Consider the following 11,691-nt stretch of genomic DNA (forward strand, 5'->3'; position numbering starts at 1 on the left):
TTGCCTAAGAACTGGCTGCAACTTTTTATTTAAAATCCACTGCCTGATAGAGACCTTGTGATGGCATGATTCAAAGACAATTTTTATTGCTAACTTACTAGTTTTTTGAAAGAAGGAAAATTTGACGTTTAATATTTAAACAGCTTCTATTTTGCTGAGTTATTTGATATTCAATGTTAACTATGTAACCAGTTAAGGACCATTTCTAGAGACTTTTCCCAACATTTAGAGCACGATAGGAATGTGTTTGTAATGCTTCCGCAAGACCAGCTGCCAGCCGTTTCATACTGTGGTGGCTATTGCTAGCAGGTATGTTCATTAGTAAGGAAATAAAGAAACACTTCTATTTTGATGGATTTTAATTTTCCCACTATGCCAGACTGCTTTATTTTCCCCCTTAGGGACAGGAAAAAATTCCTTTCATTTATAAAATGTTACCACTTTTTTAAATTTAGGGGAAATTGAAACAGAATTTAGCACAAGGAAATGCATTGTCTCTGGGTAAAGAAGATCATTCCAAGCATTTTCATGCCATTTTTTTTTCTTGATGTTCAGGAGTCATTAAAAACCTCGTATGTATGCTTGGGTTCAGACAAGGGTCCATCTCTCGGATTCAGACAAGAGGTTTTCAGAATCATCCCCTTTTACAGAGCCAGGGCCTCTCTTACCCAAAATGTCCAAGCCTAATAAAATGGTCACCTTGAGTTCTACAGGCAGATTCTATCACCTGAATCAAGTTCAACAGCAGCCACCCCAGAGCCTTGGACAATCTGTTAACCTACTCTTTTCCTGGTATTCGCAATTCCTACAGGTTTGTTCCATTCTGGAATAAGAAAACACATATACACACTTCTACAAGGGTGCAACACAAACTTCAGTTACAATAAAAATCTCAGTTCTATGAAAGGAAGCTAAAGTCCATTGTCCTTTCGAACTAGGGAATTTATCCTGAATACTTTGTAAGGATTAAACTGTTGGTTGAAAATAAAGCATCTTCCTTCCATTAACTGTGTACACTTCCATGGTTCAAGGAGAAGCCTAACGCGATACGGACCTAAGCATTGGTGTCTCCTTCACTTTGTCTAGTGACCTTGGGAAAATCACTCACCCAGCTGACCAGCTTCATTAAGTACCAAATGTGGATATATGATGCCAGCTCAAAGTAGGTGATGTGAAAATACTCTAGAAGCCGTGCGGCTGGATTCCTACTCTTGATTCTGCCAAAAGACATCCAAAGTCCCTGCTCTTCTCACAGCTGCTGCCCCCAGAGCCCTTGCTACACAGGTGGCATAGTGGTCATGTTGGGCTGTCGCCCCCCCTCCTGTGACATTAGTCAGGGGTGGACTCTTGACCAAAGACGCCCAGCAGCAGGAAGGAGTCGTATCTCTTGGAACTCAAGAGATTCAAGAGTATTGTCAGACGGTGGCCTGATGATGCTGAGAAATTGGGATCCGTGGTGGCCAAGGAGAGAGAGCAGCTCCTTGGCTCTAGGGGAGGTCCTTAATCCAGTCCAGGGGCGAGACATTGATTTTTTTCCCCAAGATGGCCAGAAGATGGCCCATGTTGACCTCACAATAAACTCCCCTTGAGTGACTTCTCTTCCTGGCAGCCAGTAGAGGTTTGGCCGACACAATAACACCACAACTACAAAGGGCATGACCAGGAGCACAGAAGACTGTATCGCAACAGAAGCAGATGTTTCCAACTGTCCTTCAAGGCCACCAAGATGAAGCTTTCCAGACAGGCTTTTCAAAATGTGAAATGCAGGGTGGACCATAGAAGATGCCAAAGCAGGCCTTGTGTGCAGTGGAAAGATTTGCTATGTTCAAAAATGTGCTTCAAGCAACACAGAATCTGGTATTTTCTGAAAGATTCTCTCTCTCTCTCTCTCTCTCTCTCTCTCTCTCTCTCTCTCTCTCGTCCTCCATATACAAAGTTTTGGGATCCATAAACGATAGTATAGTACAGTAGAAATAATACACATTCTACACTTAGACACAGGTTGAGGTTCTAGCACCTCAAATATGAGCTCTGTGAATTCGACCAGGTTATTTGACTCCTCTAAGCCTCCATTTCTTCATCTATATGTAATTCGTGGAAAGAGCGTGGCACTCATTAGGCACCCAGACCACACTAACCTCTTCCCTCTCCTTCCTCACCCCAGTTACTATTTTACAGCCACCGCAGAATATTGCTCCAAACTGAAAAGCAGGATTGGAAAGAAAACAGAAAATAATCTTTTGCCTTTTTGACTTTGTTAACAAGAAGTCTCCCTCGTTTTCATCAAAAAGAGGTGAACACAGAGGCTTAGAACAAGACTTCGGGCAGAGGGGACTGTGTCTGACTCCTCCCTGGCTGCTGTAACTGAGTTCCACAGACCAGAGGACGTTTGTCTCACAGTCCTGAGGCTGGAGGGTCCAAGACAAGGAGCTGGCAGACTGCGCGGCTGCAGAGGCCCTGCCTGCTCCTAGACACTCTCTCGCTATGCTGTCACATGGTAGCAGGGGCGAGCTGTCCAGGACCTCCATGTCCCTACACTTTGAACTTGGGGTTGAGTTTCGCCATGTGAATTCCAGGGGGTTGCGAACACAGAGCCCATAACAAAGGCCTCCTTTCATTCTCATGTGCATATTTTGGTCAACAGATTACTTTCCCAGCGAAGTGGCTCTGGTGCCAGCACATGTCCCAGCCAGTGTGCACTTGTGTCCACACGCACTAGCTGTGCACAGCCATCAGCGTGGTTTTTCTCATCAGGTAGATTGCAGAGCAACCTGGTGCGGACGTTGGCCAAAAATCTTCTCAGATAAAATCTGCTGCACTCCATAAACGATTGCTTCACTTGAAGGAGGAAGATGCTTAGCAAGGAAGCCTTGTGAGGAAGGCCCTGCACGCTGGCACAGGAAATGATTCCCGGAGGATGACAAAAAGCCTGCTCAAGTGGCTTCAGCCATCTCCAGCCCTGCCGTGCTGTGTAGCATCATGGCGGGATGTGTGCATTCCTGAAAACGTCTGATTCCCCAGGTGACAGAGAGAGTGAGGGATCTTCCAGAGGTGAGCCAGACTTCCATGCCTAGGATGCATGCGCACCCAAGAACTTGGACCACGTGTAAACAGGGGGTCATGAAAAGAAAAGCAAGCAAGGGGTCAGGCCACTAGCTCCATGCAGGCGAGCAGGACCATCCCTCCAGCAAACTTAGGAAACATACTAGCATGTGAAACCTTTCAGAGGGGACCCAGGTCGGCACCTCCAAATCTGCCCAGCCACTGCACCCAAATATCCTTTCAAGCAGCTGTGACCTATACAGAGATATGTATATTCTGAAAGCAGAGCATTATTAAAAATGAGTCCAAATACCAACTCTCCCCTAAAGCACATATTTTTTTTTTAATGTTCATGGTCCTTTGTGGTTCTGGAAAATCACAACTCTGTGAAAAAACAAGAACAGTGCCCAGGACACGCTAAAGCAGCATGAAAGGGGCCACCCATCAGGACAGATCAAGGTCAAGCAGGTGACTGAAAAGGAGGAATCTGACAGCATGCCAGATTTCAGAAACTCAAATCCACCAATCCATAGTTTTATTCCAGCCTCTGTCTATTTAAGGTCAATTTGGAAAAGTTTTCAAGCAAACTATTCTAAACCTAACCCCTTTTCTAGCCTGCTGTCTGATTAGGGTTTAAATGAGTTTACGATATAAGCCTTACTATGCTCTTAAAAAAAAAGTCCCCCAACCCCCACTAATTTAGGTTAAAAAACGAAGTAATGGCAGCAAAAGTATCTTTAAGTTTTGCAATAATCCTTCCAGTACTTCTGCATCCCAAAAGGCTCCAGATGTGACCAGACACTGCAAAATGGTAAGTTGTTTATCAGCACTCTACAATGGGAACTGGCACCTGTAATTTCACTCTCTTTTTGCATCAGCATTATTAAAACACCTAAACAAATGACCAAGCCAAGGTTTTGTGTGATCACACAGAGCCTTTGGGGTGAAACACTCAGCAGGCTGCCCCCGTGGTCCCCAAGGGTGATTGCTGGTGTTAGCAGCTTCCTCCCCTAATGCCTGAGTGTAGTGATACCCGCCAGAGCTCTTTCTAGAGGGAGATTTTGCTGGTAGCTTGAGCTGGAAAGCAAAACTGAAATGTTGTTCTCTGGGACAGAACTGATGGTTGATCGCTTTGGATCATACAAAGAATCCCAGGGTGCTTCCGTGACATTCATTCCTTTCTTTCTTAGTTTTTCTTTTTCTCCCCACCTTGTTAACAGTCATCTGTAGCCTTCTGGATACCTAGGTCTACAGTGAAGATTTAAGAAATAAACCTTTGATTCATGTGATGACAATGAACAGCCTAGGAAACCGGACATCCCTCCTCCTCTTCAGCCTGGGCTCTGCTGCATCTCCCCGAGATCCACTCAGCGGCCAGCTCCAGCCGGCCCCCATCTTTGCTGTTGTTTAGAAACAGGACAAGTACCTTTCACAATGCACATTACTGGAAGCGCACTTCTGCCAGACTGCTGATTCCCATCCCGATATAGCAGCAGGCCGTAACTTCGTCCTGATGTGGTATCAACCTGGGCTAGAAGTTAAGCTGGGGAAAAACTTGCTGTTCTTTATTCCTGTAAAATGATTACCCACCTGGATGCTTGGAAACAGGCCATTTAAAGTAGTCTACTTCTGCAAGGCCTTGGCAAGCCTGGTAAAGAGAAGTGGTTTGGGAAGTAGAAGGGCAGTGAGTTAAATGACCCCCCTGGCGTTCCAGACGGAGTCAGGGCCACACTAGGGGTAGAACTATACTCCTGGCAGTTAACTGTCAACATTGTACAGTTGATCGTGTTGTCTTGGGAGTTGGAGGGTCACACAATTCTTGTTACTGGTTGAAGACTTGTTTCTGCTTCTCATTGACAGCAAGTAGACACATCTTGATGTGTTAAAAGAAGTCCAGATTAAGGATAGGCTAGGTTAAGTCACACGGATATTTCTAATTGCTGCTTGCTAAAGTTTGGAGAGCTAGGAGTACCCAGAAAAATGTGAATGTTACTTCTGTGTCAGGGTTTTATTAGAGGAACAGATAGAACACAAGATATACAAATGTGTAAGAAATCACAAAACTGGCTTACAATGGTCAGCCACAGAAGGGGATGAGGAAGCGTGCAGAGGGTGTCTGCACCTGGAGGCCAAAGGATTCAATCCAAGGTCTGGAGCTCACTGCAGTGTCCCTCGCAAGTCTGCATCAGGAGACCAATGGATCTGAGATGGATGGCTGAAGAGGCATGCTTAAAGAGCCTAAGCTGGAACAGATACACTGGAAGGCAGCAGGATCCAAGGTGGAAGCCAAAGAGTCTGTACTGTAAACCAGGTGATGACATCCAAGCTGAAGGCAAAGACTGGAGCTGTTAGAAGGAAGGAATCTGTCTGTCCTTCCTCCTTCCCTTTTATACCTAAAGCCACCTAGGGTGGGTATTCTATACCCTAGGGTATAAATTGCTAAGCCAATTTAACTAAGCTTCTAAATTTCTCAAGTTGACACAATCAACCAACAATTACACCCTATTTTCTTGAGATAGTCTTTAAATTCTTTAATGTCAGTGATGGACACACTTTTTTTATCCATCCAAAGGCCATAGCTTCCTGCAAAACAAGCCTTCCACCCAGCAACAGACCCACTGCACAGTGTTAGCAGAGGCCTCGCTGAGTAAGAGGGCTCGAAGTGTGACGATGAATAGGAAAACAAGAAGATGAGAGCGTTCACGTCCTTGATCTAACGTCAGACCTCCTGTGCAGAGGAGAGGGGACCATGGGTGCCCCAGTGGCAGCTCTTTTGGAAGCCCTGACGGTGGAGTGGACTGCAGTGTTTAGGTATGTTTTTCTGCATCACAGCTTTGGGGACTCGGACCTCTGGTCCTCCGAAGGTTGCTTTGTTTTAAAAAGCAATTTGCAAATCTAGTGCCATCTTCAGAGATCTCAAAAGATAAGTTCTTTATCTTTTAACACCTAGTAGGGCGTTTTCTTGGAGTTGTGTTAAAGAAATGAATTGAGGCTCTTAAACACTGGAGCTTCAGATTGGGGTGCTGAAGAAAAGACTCTCTCCTTCACACCAGTCCCCAGGGGGGGGAAGATGGGGGAGCAAAGAGAAACCTGCAGAGAACCCTGGGCTCCCCGGAATCAGCGAGCAGCCCTCGGAGGAGCCCCGGAAGTATCTGTCTCTAATTAATCTCTTCTGCCGTATTCCCTCCACATCCGCTCGCTCGTAATTATATTTTTGATTGTAATTGCATTATATGACAGTTCAGATCCCTTTACAATAAATACCATGGCGGTGGGAACCTTATTGCTGCAGAAGATCTCCAAGCCTTAGCCAGTGATGTCCTCATCCTAAGATCCTTTCCACCATCGTGTTCAGTAAAGTCCTAGCACTGTGAAATAGCTTGGGTGCTCCCTCAGGTCTGGTGCGAAGGAATGTGGCCTTGGCCTTGCACGCTTTGTCACGTGAGAGTGGGAGGATCTTTCAGTAGATCGTGAAATCTTCCCAGCACAGTTTCACACGAGTAGATGCTCAGTACACCAGAACAAGGGAATGACTCACAGGAGAACTGGGTAACGAAAAGGGAGCCCCATCTATTACGGCAACCCGCTAGAATTATAGCTGTCACGAGAACAACAGCCACTCTTCGCTGTCATTCCTATCAGTATCCAAAAATGTACTGAGTGCGAATCTAAGCCCTGATATGAATACTCTGGACTCTTATTTGTTCCTGATGTTTTCTTCCAGAAAGTCTTCATATCAACCAGCCAGCCATTTGGGGCACCATGATTCTATCTGTGCGGGCATTCGCTAAAGAGTCTTCTTATACATCCTATAAATTCTTTGTTACTGCTGCTAAACAATTCTACAGGCACGCGTGGTTCACAGGATTTTCTTTATACACAAACTACCTCACCTATTTGTCTACTCTTCTGGAATTCTGTATTTTAAAAAGACAGTGTCAGGGGAAAATGAACTATTTGAAATCCAAAGACATAAACATGATAAGCAAAATCTGGTTCTTAGCCCACATGAGTGGTTCTCTACAATGAAGAAGCCGCATGAGACTCAGCTCTGCCGCCCCTCCTGGTTAACCAAGGCGGGCATCTGGAGATGGCAGGCAGGCCTCTGGTCAAATGCTTTTGGAATAAGTGCTGTATGCAGCACTGGCAATTCAATGTGTAAGAAGACAAGATTTAAACATGCATTCCATCTTCATTTCTTCCATTGCTGGGGGTGGAGAAGAAAACAGCTGAATCAAAGGAAGCGGCTTCAGGTTCGGATTAATAAACTGGCTTTAACAGACAAACTAAAATGGCCAGGAGGAAAGCCAGGTAATCAGACTTCGGGACAGAGTTTCTGTCCCGACAGCTTACAGGAAGATGAAATGTTAAGGAAATGTCTGGCTGTCTTAGCTGGGTACACAGTTTTAGAAAAATAAAATCCATTGGATCCAGCGGTGATGGTTGTACAACTTTGAGAATATATGAATTAATTTAGGAATGTGATACTTTATTTTTTACTTAAGGGAGAAAAAGACACAGAAAAGAGAAACAATAAGCAAAAGGGACAAACAACAACAAACACAAGACAATAAAAACATAGGCTTTCAAAACAAGGTGGTAGGAATTTAACAATGGTTGTTATATTGTATATTGTTACCTTCAAAAGGTTTGCTTAGATTACTAGATATAGATATACAAAATTGATCACCTATGAGTATTAGTTGTTCTTTTCCAAGACCAGTACAGTTAGTAGTACAGTCATCTTAGCTATCTTACATAGCTATATACAAAATTAGGTCTTTTTCCTCCTAAGCTTCAAAATGTTGAGTTCTACAACAATGTGGTGCATCTCACAGCAGGGGTGATATTGTGAGGATCACTAAGGTTTTCTTCTCTAAGTCCCACACTATACACTCAGACCCTTGGCACTACCCCTAAAATCCATCTGCTTCCTGGTCTCTAAAGGCAAATACGACCTTTGGCTCAGTGGCACTGTTCAAGCCAATAGTCAGCCTGCCAATGGGTGACGGATCAATGACTCCAGGATTCTAGCGAATAACCTGTGACTCAGAAGCCACCGGGCTCTGAGTGTGCATCAGAGTCCAGTGAGCATCTGCCTCTGACAGACATATTTTGCAGAAGGCAGCTTGAGCCAGGAAACGACTTCCCCTAACGGTTGCACCAGAGTCAGTGGTTGCCCTAATGGAACATTTCTGCAGAAGGGCTGAGTGCAGCATGCCACAGAAGGAAGGGGAACTGTGTGTGCACGAGCTATTCTGTGCCGGAGCTGAGAATCCTCTGTGGTACATTAGCAGGTGGTGTGTTTTATATTTCAATATGGTAGCACTGGAGAAAGCGATTTCCCTGTAAAGGAAGCTTTTCCTTGTTGACTATTGGGCAGCTGCCTGCAGATGTTGGCCAGTCTCGTCCTGCACAACACTGCAGGGTGGGAGTGAAAACCCCGTCTCAGATGAGGAAAGGGAGGTGCTTACGCATGGGCCACGACTACACAGTGGAGCTGGAACTCAGCATCAGGGCCAGGCAACGCACGCCGGATGCCTCAAACAGACAAGTGTCTCTTTGCAACTGAAAAAACTACTGAGCTGGCCCAAGTATCTGGCCCTGCATGATCAACAACCCAAAGGGCTAAGGTCCCCAAGACCTCTACAAAGAGAAATGACTGCAACAAGGAAGGAAAAAAGCTCTGGAGACAGAGCTGGGTTCAAATTCCAGCTCTACCTCTTGGAGCTGAAGGACTTGGGAGAGGTTGGGGGCATTTCTGGGCCTCTGTTCCTTGGGGGATGTGTAGTATATAGTTCATAGGATGTTTTCCCTTGAAGAGCAACAACACACACACACACACACACACACACACACACACACACACACACCCACTTGGTACTCAGGCAGCACGCAGTACTATCTGCTGTTTTAATACTTTTGTTGACAAACTAAAACTTGATGGTCCCTTCCACGGAATTAGTTTTCTATGTCTAAATCTCTATTACCAGATTTGGTTTTTTAAAAGTTGTATTTTATTTTGCACAGGAGAGGATCTACCTTCCCTCATGAATGATCAGGCCGACTTTAGTCTGCCTTGCTTTGTAGGACTTTGGGACTTTGTAGGTTATACAGGAGGTAACTCCAAGATGTGTTGGAAGAATGCATTTAGGATCATTATTGCAGCTGATTATTTTCCTCCAAGTTGTGCTTCTAATGATTATTGTTCAAGGAACTTATCATCTGGCCTCTAAAATTCCTTTGGATTCATAACTCTGACAAGAAAGAAAGCCATCCAGAGCTTTGAATAATAATAATAATAATAAATGGAGCTCTGGCTTCAGAAGGTGCTTGTGTAACACTGTCTTTGAAGTTCTCAAGACTGAGACAGAGAGAGAGATACAGTGAGAGAAAGAGAGAGAGAGAGAGAGAGAGAGAGAGAGAGAGAGAGAAAGAGAGAGAGAGAGAGAGAGAACAAGAGAGCAAGCTTGGGAATAAAACACTCAGGCAGGGTGTTGGCTCTGCAGAGGCCCCTGTCTGCCCAGCCCAACTGCTATGCCACACCCTGGGTTTAGAGACGCCCAGGAGGACGTGAAGCTCCTGCAAGCCCCAGAGAGTCCTCAAGGGCTGGGGATTCTGCACTGAGACTTCTCTATGGGGCGGGTTACCCTGGTTCTGCCTCCAGGAAGAACTTCACAGAGGCCAGCAGGCTGCCCAGAGTTGTTCAGAGCTGCCTTTTAGGGTGGGAGAGGGATGAGCAAGGGCTTTTGGAGTGAGAAGGGATCAGCTTGGGTGGTTCCAAGCTATGATGAACTGGCCAGATCTGGAGCCAAGGGGACTCCAATTCGGGGCCCTTCAAAGCCGTGGTGTGAGTAAACGTGGCTGAGAAAGGGACGGACAGATGCTTTCATTTCCGCATTTTGTGTCTGTCTCTTTAACAATGAGCAGTTTAGAAAAAAACAGGTTTAGACTCAAAGCGTATCTAGAAGTTTCAGGTTTTTTGTTTTTTGTTTGTTGGGTGGTTATTTTGGCATCAGGGATCGAATTCACAACCTTGCACTTGCTGGGCAGGAACCTGTGCCGCTGAGCTACATCCCAGCCCCCAAAGCATATCTAGGAATATAAAAAACTTTCGCTTTTCCTTTTTATTTTTTATTTATTTTTACCACCTCTCTCTGTCCCCAAATCTTTTGCTTTTCATGAAAAGATTATCCCAGGTACAAGGCTTATAAGTGGGGAAATAGGTTAGAACCAGTACTGTTTTGTTGTTGTTTTGAGGCAGGTTCTCACTGTGTAGCCCTGGCTGGCCTCAGACTCAAAGTGACCGTCCTGCCTCAGCCTCTGAAGTGCTGGGAGTGCTGGTGTCTGCCACCAAGCCCATGCTAGCCATTTTCTTTTGAGAAAACTCAAATGTACTTAGCTTGGTAATCGGCTAGCGTTTTGGGCTAGTGGTGTTCAAGATCATTTTCCCTCCCAGGGAAAAGGAATACCATGAATTTAAGACAAAAATAAAATATGACTCACTGAAACGGTTGCCTAATGAAAGGTTATTTGTTTTTATTTTAAAATCTTAAAGCATGCTGTACAATTACCTCAAATAAATATTGCTAATAACCTTGAGCTGTAAAGTGATTTTCTATAATGAGATGACAGATAATATCAAAGAAAAAATTTCTATACAAATAAGAATGTTTAGAGACACTGAATCAAAGCTGAGACTGCTTCACTGAAATGGGCAAATTAAGAATTTACCCAAAATAGAGTGGGAACCCATTTTATTAAAAGTTAAGAGAGGGGGAAAAAAAGCACCAGTCACCCAAAGTTGCACACCAGTGATTTAATTGGAAAGGTCTTTTCTTATAAACAGAATTAATTCTAATTAATGGAAAATTCAAATTATGTTTATAAACACACACAAAACACTCTGTCCCATCGCATGCTCCCTGCCCAGCCCCAGACTCGAGAGGCTCTTTATGAAGGACAAAGGCCATTAATTCAGGTAATTCCCTACTTTCTAGATGAAGAAACTGAAGCACACACCACGAAGAAGACAAGCAACCACAGATACACAGAAAAGCATAGCAAATTCTTTCCCTCGGTCCTTGCTTTCTCTCTGCTGTTCCTCTAAGAGAGGGTGAAGAAGCAAACCCCAAAGTCAGAAGCAGAAGACTTGATGAGAAACTATGGCACCAACACTGAAGACTCGGACCTGGAAGAAACACAAACTGTAGCATTTCAAATCGCTGCTTCCTGGCCCCTGGACTGGTTCTGAACCAGGGTGGGCCTCGCCCTGAAAGAAATAAAGCTGGGGTTTGCAGCCCTGAGCCCCTCTTCTCTAGCACTGGGAAGCTATCAAGCATTGTGGAGGATGTGAGAAACCATCTGCTGTTGACATGGGCAGTGTGATGTGGCCCAGCAAAGTGAGGCTTCTTCCTGCAGGGCTGTCCTGGCATCCGGGGCCTGTCAGGCCCTGATCAGCCGCACCGGGCTTCAGTTACAATGGGAGAAAGCTTGGGCTAGCTGGGTGAGAGCAGAGCAGCAAAAGAGTGAGGCATGTAATCCTGTTCCAGGAGGCTGAGGCAGGAGGATTGAGAGTCCTTCAATCCCCTCCCCCGATACGCATAAAAGACAAAGTGGGTGAAGAAGGAGGGACTGGTTGGTTTCAGA

General features: G+C 45.0%; 1 long non-coding RNA gene across 1 annotated transcript; it reads left to right on the forward strand.

Annotated features, from left to right (window-relative positions):
- The first annotated feature begins 1,899 nt into the window (after positions 1-1,899).
- LOC134475273 (uncharacterized) lies at positions 1,900-11,341 on the forward strand. Its single transcript, XR_010046388.1, has 2 exons — positions 1,900-3,853; positions 11,043-11,341. It is a non-coding gene; the product is annotated as an uncharacterized LOC134475273 (long non-coding RNA).
- The last annotated feature ends 350 nt before the right edge of the window (positions 11,342-11,691 follow it).

This window comes from Cavia porcellus, unplaced genomic scaffold, assembly GCF_034190915.1.
Source record: "Cavia porcellus strain 051 isolate PalLab524CR breed Dunkin Hartley unplaced genomic scaffold, mCavPor4.1 scaffold_2, whole genome shotgun sequence".
NCBI lineage: Eukaryota > Metazoa > Chordata > Mammalia > Rodentia > Caviidae > Cavia > Cavia porcellus.